This window comes from Zootoca vivipara, chromosome 8 (assembly GCF_965207765.1).
Source record: "Zootoca vivipara chromosome 8, rZooViv2.hap1.1, whole genome shotgun sequence".
In the NCBI taxonomy this organism is placed as follows: domain Eukaryota; kingdom Metazoa; phylum Chordata; class Lepidosauria; order Squamata; family Lacertidae; genus Zootoca; species Zootoca vivipara.
The window spans coordinates 58,327,835-58,342,458 of record NC_142591.1 but is presented as its reverse complement, the minus strand read 5'-3'; positions in this window follow the sequence as shown (position 1 = coordinate 58,342,458).

Here is a 14,624-nt window from a genome sequence, read left to right as displayed (position 1 = left end):
AAGAATCAAGTCATTTTTCTCCACTCTTTCAAATAATCAGGGTTTCCTTGTACATGCTATTAATTGATTCAATATGCTGCAAGGAATGTCTGAACTTTTCCCACGCCTTACATTTACCCGTTTATTATACTATACATTCATCTACCTCCAGAGGTTGTTTTAATTGAAATCAGGTTATATATGGAGTACAATTTTTTTTTTCTAATATACTATTGGATTACTGTATTTGAAGGTGAGTTTTGTGCTCGCGGTTCAGTGCATTCAGTACACAAAGAACAGGAGCATTATAGGACAAGTTGAAACCACAACAAATCACAGGCAGATTGGGAGATACTGGGAGGAGGATGGGGCACTCCAGATCAACAGCCTTCTCCAGTTCCCATTGAAGTTGCTGGAGCATACCCAGCTACTTCTGATCGCTTGCAGGACAACTGGGGACTCCCTCTGGAATCCCCAAAGCTTCCTGGTACACAAGCAGCATTCTAAACTGTTAAAGGAATCTTCTAATCTTGTCACACTCTCCTCACCCTCAGAGTTCTTTAAGAAGGCTAGCTAGGTTTCAGGAGATCTAAAAGGACTGCTGGGTCAGCTGATTGGCAAGGGATGGGATTTGCAATGCTTTTCCTTTCCTTTCCAAAGTTTAGATGCATTCAACAAATATAAGCATTGTTGCATTGTTGGAAAGGCACTTTGAGGTTGGAAGGATAAACATCCAAGGATCTGAAAATCTTACTGCCCTTTCTACATTTCAACACCATCTTATTATTATCTGTTTGGACGTATGGATTGCCTACACACACTCACACAGACTGATAGAGCATTTTTATTGTTAGTATGAGCTGATGTTGTTTCTCTTTTATTTCAATTATACATCTTCAATCAGATAATTGCTAAAGTGTGCTCTTACCACATCATGACCTAATACACTATCTCTGCAATGCATTCTCAAATTCACATACAAAGTATCTCTGCACCCTTTCTCAGCAGTGCAACAGAAGGAGAGTCAAAAAATGGGGGGGGGATACAAGTGTAGAGCTGTTGCTTCCACTGAAGTGAATAGGAACCCCCTTATGAATGGAGAAACTCGACACGAGCATTACAGAGCCACTTTGCCTGCAAGAAACCACAATGCTTATTCTTCACTATGGAGAATGGAAGGCCTGGTTATTGGAGTTAACATTCAGCTACCAGGGATTACAACTATTATGGTTTGGTGCCTTTATTATGAGCATGAGATTTACCTTGGCACATGAACATATTACTAGTTGCAATAATAGACTAATAGGTACATGGATTACATTTCACATTAATAGTGGGGGAAAGTAAGGAATGACAGGATATATTGGTCTGCACCACCCAATTGGCTGCCTCAAGAATGAGACATAAAATAATATGATTGAGATAAAGTGATAGACTTGGATCAGAGAGTCCTGAGTTCAGATCTTCACTTAGTGACTGAAATCACATTCATCCAATATTGACAAGCAAACAAAAAACCACACCCTAACAGTTTTTTGGGGGGCGGTGTTTTTAGCATCCCAGTGGGTTTTCCAGCATGCATTGACAGAGTTCTCAGACAGCAGAAAATATTTTGTATCTGTGGTGTCAGATGAAGTGTGATTGACAAAACCCAGAACCAGAAAATGTTTATTCAGAGGAGACAGAATGGCCTTGTGCAGTAAACAATTTGCCCCCCCCCCCGCATACTGAGTAAGCAATGCCATTTCTGTTCCTTTAATAAGCTATGGCTTTTTAATTTTCAGTTACAATTACAAAAAAGTAAAAATGTTATTAATATATCAGGTATTGTAAACTGTCTAGAAAAAAACAAAAACTGTATTTCGACTGAAAATAGTTTATCGCCCCATTAAGAAACCTGCAAGATAACTGTCCTTGGTCCCCAAACAACATAATATGGTTTGTACCAACCTATTGGCACCCCTGGCCTCAGTTTCTTAACCTTTCCCTGGCCATTTTTCTATGGAAAAAGATGAGGTAAATACCCATCTAGAGCCCCAATTCAGTAACGTGGGTTGGGGCACACACCAGTAGTGAAATTTAGTGCATTTCTGTGTTTTTTTGTGGCCCATATGTTGTTGCCTCTTTGTTTCCAAAAGGGAAATGGTAAATGACCACTGGTTGAACTTTAGGGATGTTGTCCTGGTGACAATGGAAAAAAAGGACTTACTCTGCAGGCCTATTGATGTATAAATTACAAAATGAAAAGTGTACCTGGGATAAGTTTCTCACCCCAGAAAACCAGATGAAGGTTAACCTGATTGTTTATAGTTACAGTTTTTAATATTGCATACTGGTCTGTGAACAGCTGTTGGTAAGGTATAAAAATGGATGGATGGATGGCCAATTTACCTTTGTAGGTTATTATGAAGCTAAAATGTGATAAATATACCAATGATACCAGTAAGCTCTTTATAGAGGGAGCGAATATTCATTTGTGTGTTCAGACCTTTAATTCCCCCCCCCCATTTAAATAAATTCACACAAGACTCAAATTTTTGAATTGGTTTTTGGCAGAATTTAGGCCACAAGTTTATTGATTACAACAAGTGAGTGGTTGCATAGGCTTTGCTTCGACTATCTCCCTGCACCGTTGCAGGTAGGGCTGACCCAGGGCTCTGCCATAGGTCAGCCTAGGGTGAACACCTGGAATGGTGGAAAGTCGGAGACATGCTACGTCCACCACCCAGATGTCCCCCTGGACTCAGGCACAGGCACAACCCCTCGCTGGGTTGACCAAACCATTGAGTCCCTGGATTCCTTTAACTGAATACCCCTTCACATAGGGATGATGAGACCGTTCCCCCATCCCTATCACCTGAACCAGAGCCTATCCACAATTTTACAAGTTGTGATGATTTGCTATGCGACAGGCAAAACCCAAACGGCACCAGCCAATCAGCCAAGTGGGGAAAATTCCTGCTGTGCCCCTGTCCCAACCACAGACAACACACCATGGCATAGCAAGGTCAAGTGCGCAAGCCCTAAATATAAGGAGAGGTGGGCGGGTGTTCCGATGCACGGACCAAGAGAGAAAGCTCAGGGTCATGTGCATTGGCATATATAGGTCCCTTGATCCACTTGGCTAGCGTCCCATTGGTCAGATTAAACCCAGCATCAAGGGACCTACCAATCAGATGTTGTGGCTATCCAATCGTACCCACCCACAACAGAAGGGTTTGGTTGCCAGGTCTCACCGCAACATTGGTCAGATTAAACCCAGCATCAAGGGACCTACCAATCAGGTGTTGTGGCTATCCAATCGTACCCACCCACAACACAAGGGTTTGGTTGCCAGGTCTCACCGCAACATGTGCCCTCTTTGAGGGAGGACATGATATATGAAAATAAATGCAATAATTTGTTCCCTGGCTGTGTGCTGAATGCTAAGAATGTAAACTCCCACTCACCCACTGCAGTGATAGCATGTTCTTAAAACAATGGCTTCTTGGAAAAAGAAATGACTTTTTGCCATATAGGAAGAAAAAAACCCCAAAATCTCCATAAAACTAATTTTTTTCAGTGTTGTTCAAAACTCTTGGCATGACACCAGTGACATCTAAAAGTTTGGAGTGCAATAAATCTCTTAATATTATGCATAAAGCCTCTTACAGTATTAGTGTGAGTAATATATATTGAAAGAGACAATATATATCTAATTAAAATCAAATCAAAATAATACCCTCTTTACTCTTCTGAGAGCCATCTGTTATGTATATTAATGTTATATAATAGATTATACTAATGCTGTAAAAGCAATTTACTTTTTTCTGAAGTATCTTTAAAACATTACCATGTATTATTAAACCAGACACAATTTATTTCTAGTTGCTTTCATAATTATGTGAAATTAAAAAAGAGGGTTTAGCATCTGCCAAGTTATGATTACCTGATGCACTGACAAAGGAGATAAAATATGCCCCATCACTGTTGACACAAACACAATGATCGCAAGGTCTGGAAAATGCTACTTTAACAGGTGAAGCATTTTTGCCTCAAAAGTTGTTACTTTGCTCACTTCACATGGAAGGTGCAGAATGCTGGCTTTATATGAGAAATGTAATGGAAGTGGGCTTGAGGCCTGCACTAAAATTCAACACCAGGATGGTTTAATATTTCATAGATAAAGTAATGCCTTAGAGGAGCACTGTTTGCTATATTGTTAATCACATCTATGAATAGTGACCTCACCTCTCCTGAATTGTGGCCCTTATGAAGCCAAAATGGTCCCATCTAAACACCAGAGGAATGTATAAGCAGGCATGGCATGGGGGGGCACACAAGCTTTCCCAGAAGTACAAAGGGGGGTGTTAATGGGGACAGGATCTCCCCAAACAGACTGATGAAGACTTAGCATACACAGTGGCTCCATTACGTTGACTGGATGTTGGGGGGGGGGGAGAGGACAGAAAGCCAAGTGGGAGAGGGAATGGAATAGAACATTTTGAGTGCCTTGCGCTGCAACTACCAATTAGCTCCAAGGCTAAATGCAAGGTGCTGGTTTTGGAGTATAAAGCCCTAGGTAGCTTGGGACCAGGTTACATGAAATATCATTTCAGTCCTTCTATATTCAGCTGATTACTGCACTCTGGGAGTGTGGGTCTCCTGTACACACCCATTATTGAGAGCCAGTGTGGTGTAGTGGTTAAGAGCAGTAGACTCGTAATCTGGGGAACCGGGTTCGCGTCTCCGCTCCTCCACATGCAGCTGCTGGCTGACCGTGGGCTAGTCTCACTTCTCTGAAGTCTCTCAGCCTCACTCACCTCACAGGGTGTCTGTTGTGGGAGAGGAAGGGAAAGGCGATTGTTAGCCGCTTTGAAACTACTTCGGGTAGTGATAAAGCGGGATATCAAATCCAAACTCTTCTTCTTATATTAGACGGTCTATTCTGCACAATGCAGGAACCGACTTAACCTGAGCCCAGAGCTCATGTTGCAAGGGAGTGTGGTTCAGCAGACTCTCAGCAGCCACTTCTCCCCTGCTTTTCTCTTCTCTTCTTTTCATGGAGCAAGTGAAGAAGGAGCCTCACAGCAGTGGACATAGAGAAGCTATGAAGAGGTAATGGGATACACCCTCAGAGAGGTCGTTGCCACCCCCCACATTCATTCAGGACAAGCACCCAGGGGCAGAGGAAGGGGGTGCGGTGGGGGTGGCATGCCCCAGAAGTCACCAATGAGGGGGGGGTGACAAAATGCTGGGCGGCACTCACCGCGGGGCCTGCAGCACACTCGAGCCGCACACCTCTCCTGGGAGTGACATGGTGGTTTGGGTGCCTGCAGGCTCTGCACTGGCTCAAATGGTCCTCCTGCCGCCTCCCCCTCAGCTGTAGGGTGGCTGAGACAAAGGAGGCAGGCGGACTCCTTGGAGGCCCCACAGAGTGTCCTGCCCAGCTCACCCCGCCCCGTGGGTGGCTGGCCCCGCCCCCATGGGCAGCTGGCTCCGCCCCAGGGCGCATTCTCCTCCCTGAGCTCAATAACGGTGGCACTGGCAGGGGAAATAAGGAAGTTTTGGGATCAAATCAGAAGCTGGGGTGGCTTTCATAATTCCAGGACTGTCCCTGGAAAATAGGGACACTTGGAGGGCCTGTGTGCCTTCATCATAACTCACTCAAATCATGGTAGGAAGTGCTTCAGTTTTAGGGGTTTCACTCAGGATTGTTTTTAAAAGGTTGCAATTAGGAAGATACTTGGCATTTTTTAAATTTATTTTTTGCAACTATAATTAGAGAATTTCAGCTCAAAGTATTTCAGCTCCAAAATCTTTTATTTTAAAAAAGTTGATAAAAACCCAGAAAAAAATAACCTCCTTTTCCAAATGATAAATGTATAACCATTTATAGAATTACTTTATTATGAGGCACTCATAAAAATTAAAATATGACTGGTAAAGAATGACATAATTTAATAACGAAAATTTCAACTGTAGTAATTACTTACTTTAAATCATAAGTCATGTATCATCAGAGCCATGTAAAAGTAATTGTGGAATTAGTAATTCATAACTGACTGAAATGACACTTTTAAAAAAATATAAAAAAAATCTTTTTAATAGTTCAGATTGATCATTTTAGGGAATTATGTAAGGCACGGAACAGTTAGCATTCTGAGAAAAGTTCTTCTAAGGGAGTTCAATTTCTCATAAGTGGAACAGCCTTTAGGGCATGACCCTCAAAAGATGGTGATGTGTTCATTCAGGCAGGGTCTTTGCATGCCCTGATAGGATTCAGGACCACAGGTAAGAGGTTTAACTCTTTTCTCTATGCCATATTCCTACTGAAAATTTTGCCTGTCCCCCAAGCTGCTCTTTGCCCCTGAAGGTGCTATTTGCAGTAAGCACTGGCATCTTTAGGGCCAAATAGCAGCTTCTGGGCAGGAAGTTTGGGAGGGATGTGGGAGATGGAAAGTGTTAAACCACAGGTCGCCAGTGTGGTACTTGTGGGTACATACCCCCACTGTGTCTCTTCCTGGTGCCCACAGGGTCCCCTCTCCCTGCAGAGATTGGATTTGAAAGAAGAATTTTATGAAAGCCAATAAAATAGACTATGTGTTGTGGTTGGTTGTGATGTGGTGTGTGTGTGATACCCTAGCCATCCCTATGCATTGGGTATTCCTTTAAGACGGAATCCACGGACTCATGGTTGGTCTTACCCGTGCGGGGTTGTGCCCGGAGCCTGAGTCCAGGGCTCATTTGGGTGCAGGTCAAGCAGGGCTCCTGCTTGCCATTGTCCCAGGTGTTCACCCGAGGCTGACTTATGGTTGGTGCCCAGAGTCAGCGCTGCCTGCAGGGCTGCAGGTAGCTAGCCGAACCAGAGCCTATGCAACCACTCACTTGATTGTAATCAATAAAGTTGCGGCCTAAATTCTGCCAAAAGCCAAACCAAAAATTTGAGTCTTGTCTGAATTTATTTCTGGGGGTGGTTAAAAGGTCTCCACACGCAATCCCTTTTCTCACCGTGCCATAGTCCTGCCATCTGGCTTGGGCCTCTTGTGGCTGTTTTTATTTTTAAAGGAGACTGCACTTAAACTTGCTGGTAAATGAAAAAGTGCAGTTTGACCCTAAGATTAGCCAAATGAAACAAATAAGCAGGGGCAAAATTAATATCAGGAAAAATGAATGGCAGCTGAAAACCTGGGGAAAGAGATGAGATATGTGGCAGAAGATTTACTACGTTGCCCATGCGAGCCAAGACCGTGCATTTCTTTTCCTCTTTAAACAATAACGTTTTTCTTTGCTGCATTGCTGTGGGGAGCAGAGATGAAAAGGAAGTCACAATTTGCCTGCATGTCTTTAATAAAGCTCAACCTTTCCCGTCGAGTCTACAAAGAAAAGCACAATTTCTAATTCATATTTCACCATATCCATAATGCATTACTAGATTCATCCTCTCAACTTAAAGTCTGCCACAGCAAAGTCATGCTCTGGTTACAAAACAAAACTCTGAAGAGTTATAGATGTACTTTGCCGCTGAGGAGGGAGTGAGGAATAAAACACTACTTTTTACACAACACTATCATCAGGAAGTTGGAGTCAGAAAGTTCTAAATCAAAGAATCCATCAACATACATACATAAATACTTCAACCAACAACCAGCACTCAGATATACATTTGAAAATATAAAGACAAAAAAATGTCTGCTCAGGCATGAAGGATTATCAGGAATATCAGCCCAGTCACTGAGATCAGGGCTCCTAGAGCTGAAAAAGTGCATTGAGAACTACCGTACAGCTTAAAAAACAGGCTACATTTTACACTTACCACAATGAAAGCAGCCTTGCTTAACCTGAAATGAAAATGCAATCATAGCCGCCATCAACATGTTTAGAAAGATGCGCAGTAGCAGATTTGAAAAATCGTCCCAAAACAGTATCTGAAGAAGTGTGCATGCACACGAAAGCTCATACCAATGACAAACTTAGTTGGTCTCCAAGATGCTAATGGAAGGAATTTTTTTATTTTGTTTAGAGAAAAAGGGTATCAAGAGTAATTCAAAGTCATTATCCTCTCATTAAGTATTGCATATAGCATCCCATTAGAAAGGCTGCATAATTCATCAATGTGCTGTGCAGCATGTATGTCCAGCAGAAGTCTTGGAAAGAGTAATGGAAAAAGTTAAGTTAGCAAGACTTTTTTTAAATAAAAAAAGACAGCAGAACAGCAACTTTATGGCTCCAGTTGCTGATTGGTATCTTGGAAGATCACATTTGATCTGAAGTGGAAACCAGCATCCACACTTGAACACTTTATCACATATGCTTCCTTTCTTTGCCTTCTCCAGTCATTTGCTCTATGCTAAACCAGTTCGGATTTTCCCTGCAAGGAATGATTGAACTAAAAGCAACTTGTCAACTGTTACACAAAACTTTGGCCAAGGGCGACTTCGTTGTGAGAAGAAGCAATTGATTTTGGGTTGCTTTGCTGTTTGACTTTGTAATAGAACAGGTAGTATTGGGAAGCCTGGGGACAAATAGGGGCCCAACTCATGGCAGAGGCATGACTGAGATACACAGGACTATAGTACTGATATCAATGAAATCTGTATTTCCTGGCTCAAAAACAAGAACTTAGGAAGCTTGTTAATGGCCATCTCACATACAAGGGCACTAAACTTCTACAGATTTTTATCTGGCCAAAACAACAATTTATATTCTAATTCCTCCTTCCCACCCACTACCAATTTATCTCCTCCCTGTTTTTCATCCACATTCTAACCTTCCTTACTGCTCAGCAACAGTGGAAGGTAAGAGCTGATAGGTCTTTCTCTCCTCATTCCACTGCTTATTAGAGCAGCAAGCAGGATAAGCAACTGAATGAGATGGAGAGAGGGGAAGGTGGGCAAGCAAATAGGTGGATGGGTGTGAGGGAAGCTTGGAGACTCACATAGACCTTGGGGACAGGATGTCATCAGGAGGCACAACAAGGTCCAATTTCTCTCAGAATTGGGGTCTGAATAACCCTGTTTGTAGGGGAAGAGTTTTATCTTCCAAGCCCATTTGTGAGCCTATCGAAGGGATCATGTCACTAGATTATATGGTTTTAGCAGCAGTCAGTTGTGAAGAAATAATGTGCAAACCCCAAAGGAGACCAAGGTTGAAATCTTGTGCACACTTATCTATGGGACCTGTGAATTGTAGCTAATGGATTATGGCCTATCAGTCAGGCAGCGGTGATCCTGGGCAGAATCTGGAGGAGTCCCCTGGGGTTTATTGGGAACACTCCCAATGCTTGGATTTATAGCCAATGCTGCTGCAGATTACGCTTCTGAATTACACCAAGGACATCACCCCTTCTAGTTGTTAGCATTTTTTTGTTTTGTCTTTTGTGAGGATGGGGATGATCAGGGGAGCAATCCCTGGTGCCAAGGGCGGGAAGTTTGTAATTTTGTGTAATTAGTGTGAACTTATAACCTGGCAAGAGAGCAGAAGAAGTCAGGGTGTTTGTCTCTTTGGTGAGTGGGGTTGGTTGTCTCTGCTGGATTTCGGTCTGCTAATAGTTACGATGGTTCCCATATGTTAGTTGTTACTGATGTTTTCAGAGCATATCTTATCAAATTGTTGCTGCTCTGAAATGTGGGGTTTCTCTTTTCTTTTTTGTATTTACTTAAGATATTTTGATGTTGTAAACTGCTTAGAGAGGATAGCCGGCGAGGCAGAGAGCAACCTTGGACTTGGGGGAAACGACCCAAGTTCTTCTTGATTTTAGAGGTAATTGGGAAGAGCTTCCCCATATTTTGAAACGACGCCATGAAATAAGTCTATGGTAAAGATATTTTCAACCAGAATATGGAACACAAGTGACGTAAAGGAAAACCTTGACAATTTACGCAATCCAATTATCATTTTGGGGATGGTCATGTTTTTTTGTTTTTTTTCGTTTTTTATTTACCTTACTAGGTTTACATAACAAAAGCATAAGTTCATTCCATGTATCTTTACCATTTGCCTTCCCCCCAATCCTCCCCCCTCCCTTCCCACCTTCCTTCTTCATATCTTTAACCATGTACACAGACTGTTCATTCGTTCTTGTATATTCGGGTTGGCTTCTCCCCTTTCTACCCAATTCCTATAAAATGCCCACTTGTTTGTGATTTTTTGACATTTATTTTCCCATCTATCCTCTGTTGCTATCTGTGCAAATATTTCTGATTGTACATATTCAAAAACATAATTGTTCCATTTTTCCATATTCCATTTAGCTTTTTCTTTCCATCCTAAAGCAATAACTGCCATTCCAGCTAAAATCACGATCTTATACAACTCTTGATTATTACTTTTTACTTTATTATTTCCCAATATTCACGAAAATAACAAGTCCCTATTAATTTCTATGTTTCTTTGGAATAATCCAGACATTACCCTTATGATCCTCTGCCAATATTCCTTAACCATATTGCATTCCCACCACATGTGTGAATAGAATCCTTTTTCGCGACCACAATGCCAGCATCTGGGGCTAAGTCCTTTCACTATATACGCCATTTGTGCTGGGGTTCTATACCATTTTAGTAAAAAAATTCTACTTAGTTCCTTATACTTTTTATTTTGATATTGTTTATATTCTTCATCATTTCTTGTACCGTGTTTGCATGAATCATACCTTCCTGCTCCCATTTGATCTGGATTATCCTTGTTAATCTGTCTTTGCCTCTTATCATCAGTTTATATATTATCCCTGCTATCCCTTTCTCCATTATTTGTCTTTTGTTCAACACCATAGCTATTTTCATTTCTGTCCTCATTGTCTCCTCTGCTCTTCCTGTTTTTATTAAATCATAAAGTCCTTCTACTTTCAGCCAATATTGTTTTCCTATTTTTTCTAAAATATCTTTTTTTGTAATTAAATTCCCTTATTCATCAAACATATCTTTTAATTTATAGAGTCCCTGGTCTTCTAATGTCTTCCACCATCCCAGTTCCCTTTGGCCCTTCTGCATATATTTTAACGGCATCCACCTTGAATATATTGACATCCATTTCATGTTCCATTTTTTCCATATTCCTAACCCGGTTTTCCTTGGGCCTGTTGTCTTCTTCCAAGCCATGTTGATGTCTCTATTAAATATCCCTTCCCTTCCTATTCCTTCGTTTATTTCATTTTCCAGCCTTATCCATTTAATCCCATCTTTATATCCAATAGCTATTAAATTTTTTAATTGGAATGTTTCATAATAAAGTTCTAAGTTTGGAATTCCCCATCCCATCTCTTCTTGTGGTGCATAATTTACTATGTCTGGGGTTCTCACTCTTTTGCTCCGGGGGTGGTCATGTAACATCTCATTTGCGTGACAAAGCCCCCCAGAAATCCCAATAACTCACAACTGACACAATATTTTAGGTTTGGTTTTTGGGCATTATTTTGGCCACAACTTTATTTAAAATACATTTTAATTCTGAGTGTTGGCTTAGCCTTTGGTTAATCCATCTGTCCACTCTAAGGGACAGGACCATTTCCATCTGACCCCCATTGGGTCCGGACCATACCATCTGCCTGGTTGGGCAGGACCAATTCCATCTGACCATTTGGGTCAGGACCAGCTCCGACTTACCTAGTGGTTGGTAAGTCAAGTAAACACCCCAAGGGATTGGAGGTGTGGTTCGCAGGCACTCTCCTTCCCCCAAAGAGTGTTCCCCAAGGCTCGGCTCTGTAATGGATGCACCATCCTTGCCTATGGCAGGATGATGGACTAGAGTCCCTGGGCCCCAGGATTCCTGTAACAGAATACTTCTATAAGGAGCAAGTAAGGGGGGTAGGCATTTTATGCCACACCCCTCCTATACCATTTTAATCAAAGCCTAATGGCCAACCTAACAAGTTGTGACAAATTGCTTGTCAGTAGGCAAAAACCAAATGGCAACAGCCAATCAGCCAAGTGGGAAAATTCCTACTGGGCCCCTGAATACAGGCGACCCCCGTAAAAACGGGCAAGCAGTGTCAACTAAGCCTAAAGGCAGCGGAGGGCGGGCGGGGATTCGGAAGCTTTTTCAAGAGTGGGGAAAAGCGAAACTAATGTGGTCATTAAGTAAGAAGTGGCTGTTAAATCAAATTAAAGGCACGTCCCGTGACTCAGCTAAACTAACAGTCCACCCCCTCCCAGATTTCTTTTTGGGCTTGTCCGCAAATGCCACTACACTCTATGAGTGTAATGGTCTTTCTACGGTTCCTTCTCCCCTCCCACTCACCCCATCTTGTAATTCAAGAGAAGGACAGATATATTGCCCTTGAATTGTGTTTGGTTTTTTTTTTGTAGTCTTTGGGAAGACTACAAATCCCAAGGGCACCATGTAACAAGGGTTGAGAATGGACTGAGCTCCATCCTCTCATCTCAATATGTCAATGACCATGCTGTTTTTACTGCTAGCACCAGGCAAGAGGCAATAGACAGACTTCTTTCCTTCCTGTGTTGCTTCTCCCAGCTGCTCTAGGCTGATGGCGAAGTTGTTTTGTGATGGGGAGATCTACTGTAGCAGTGAGGGAGCAATTTTGCAATCCTAGGATAGCCTTGGAAAATTAAAATTTTAGAAACATGCAAGAACTCATCTCCCATCCCAATTGAGAAAACCGTGTCTGCGGTGAGAAAAACCTCCATACGTACAGCTATATGCAGCCTATATTATTATCTTTTTAATCACACGTGGACAGTAGCAATGGATGGCAGAAAAACCTGTCTGGGATCAGTGCAATTGCACCGTGAATGGCAATTGTGCCATGAATGGATTGTTAACTGATTCTGCGGGTCTCTCCCTTAGCAAAAATGTCTTAAAAACAGCAATAAAATATGCCAATACATATGCTGCATTAAATAATGAATGAAGGAACACCTCTGCTTCTTCCTGGAGCTGCCCTGCACTATAGACACTAAAAAGAGAGATGCAAGGAATAGCTCCTTTATTTCCTTTGACCACTTATTATTTCTCAGTCCTTGAACACTTGGCAATGGCTTCACTTCCTAAGAAATAGGCAAAGCTCTCTCAGGCAGACACTGCACACCACCGTTTCCCCTTAATTTTCTTCCCTCGCTGCTGGGGTTTAAAGGTGTAATTTGCTTCCATCTTAAAACAAATAAAAGCTGTTGAAAATCTAATATTATACAAGACACAGAAATAGGATTCTAAAATATAAATGCCAGGAATCATAAAATATTTAAGAATAAAAGAATATACCATTTTATCTATTTAAATAGAACTCATAATCATACGGCATTCAGCCTCAACGGGCTCAGGCTGCTACTTGCCTGCTATCAAGTGACACATGACATGGAATGCCTCTCGAATTCCTTCCCCGTAAGATCCATTCCAATCTCCAACAGGAAAAGTATTCTCTTCCTTTTATTTTTTTATTTTTAAAAAACACTAGCATATTTTCCCCCTGTCCTTTAGTTCCTGCCTGCATGCTACTGTGAGTTTAAATTTGAGATGGGAAATACAGCTATGATGCTTGCAGAATCAAAAGGTCTTCAAATCCATATTGCATCAAGCCATTAATCCACCTGTTTGACCTGTCTGGCAGTGAATCTCCAGGGTCTCCAGCAGAGATGTTTCGACCTCAAGATGTGAAGACTTGAACCTGAGACCTCCTGTGCATGAACCAGATGTTCTAGAAGAACCAAATGTCCAGTCCAGAATTCTGTTCTCACAGTGGTTAAGCAGATACTTATGGGAAGCCCATCAGAAGGACACGGTCCTATTAGCCTTCACCAACTCAGAAGCCCTAGAAACTGGGCTTAAGAGGTAGTGAATTCCGTGTGTGTGAAAAAGTGTTTCTTTTTGCCTATCCCGAATCTTCCAACATTCAGCTCAGAAAATGATGGATGCATGGCATTTGCAGCTTAGCAGCTATCTGCATCTTTGAAAGTCTTTCATGGATAAAGGGAGGCATGGCTAAGAGCTTGACAGGAAGAAACCGTGGCGAGAGGGCCAAAAGCAGTCAGACAAATCCCAAATTAGAAATATTCCCATAGGAAATAATAGCAATCATGGACTTGCTATATGAACACTCACCAAAATGAATGATTTCCAGGAAATGCATGGTGTTCAGTAATCGGGACCTGCATGTACAGCCTTAGAATCAAAGGTGCATATACTCAGGGGTAGGAAGTGAATTGCTTTGATAGGTAAAGGGACCCCTGACCATTAGGTCCAGATGTGACCGACTCTGGGGTTGCGGCGCTCATCTTGCGTTATTGGTCGAGGGAGCAGGCGTACAGCTTCTAGGTCATGTGGCCAGCATGACAAAGCCGCTTCTGGCAAACCAGAGGAGCACACAGAAATGCTGTTTACCTTCCCACTGTAGAGGTACCTATTTATCTACTTGCACTTTGACTTGCTTTCAAACTGCTAGGTTGGCAGGAGCTAGGACCGAGCAACGGGAGCTCACCCGCCGTGGGGATTCGAACCACTGACCTTCTGATCGGCAAGCCCTAGGCTCTGTGGTTTAACCCACAGTGCCACCCGCGTCCCTTTGATAGGTATGGCCGAAATACATCAGGAGACTCTCGGATCATGTTTCCCAGATCACACATACACAGAATCTGTCCTCACGTTGCACAGAATTCATACAGGCTCGGGAGATTTCAGTTGAAAAAGTCCTGACCACATATACACATTCCATG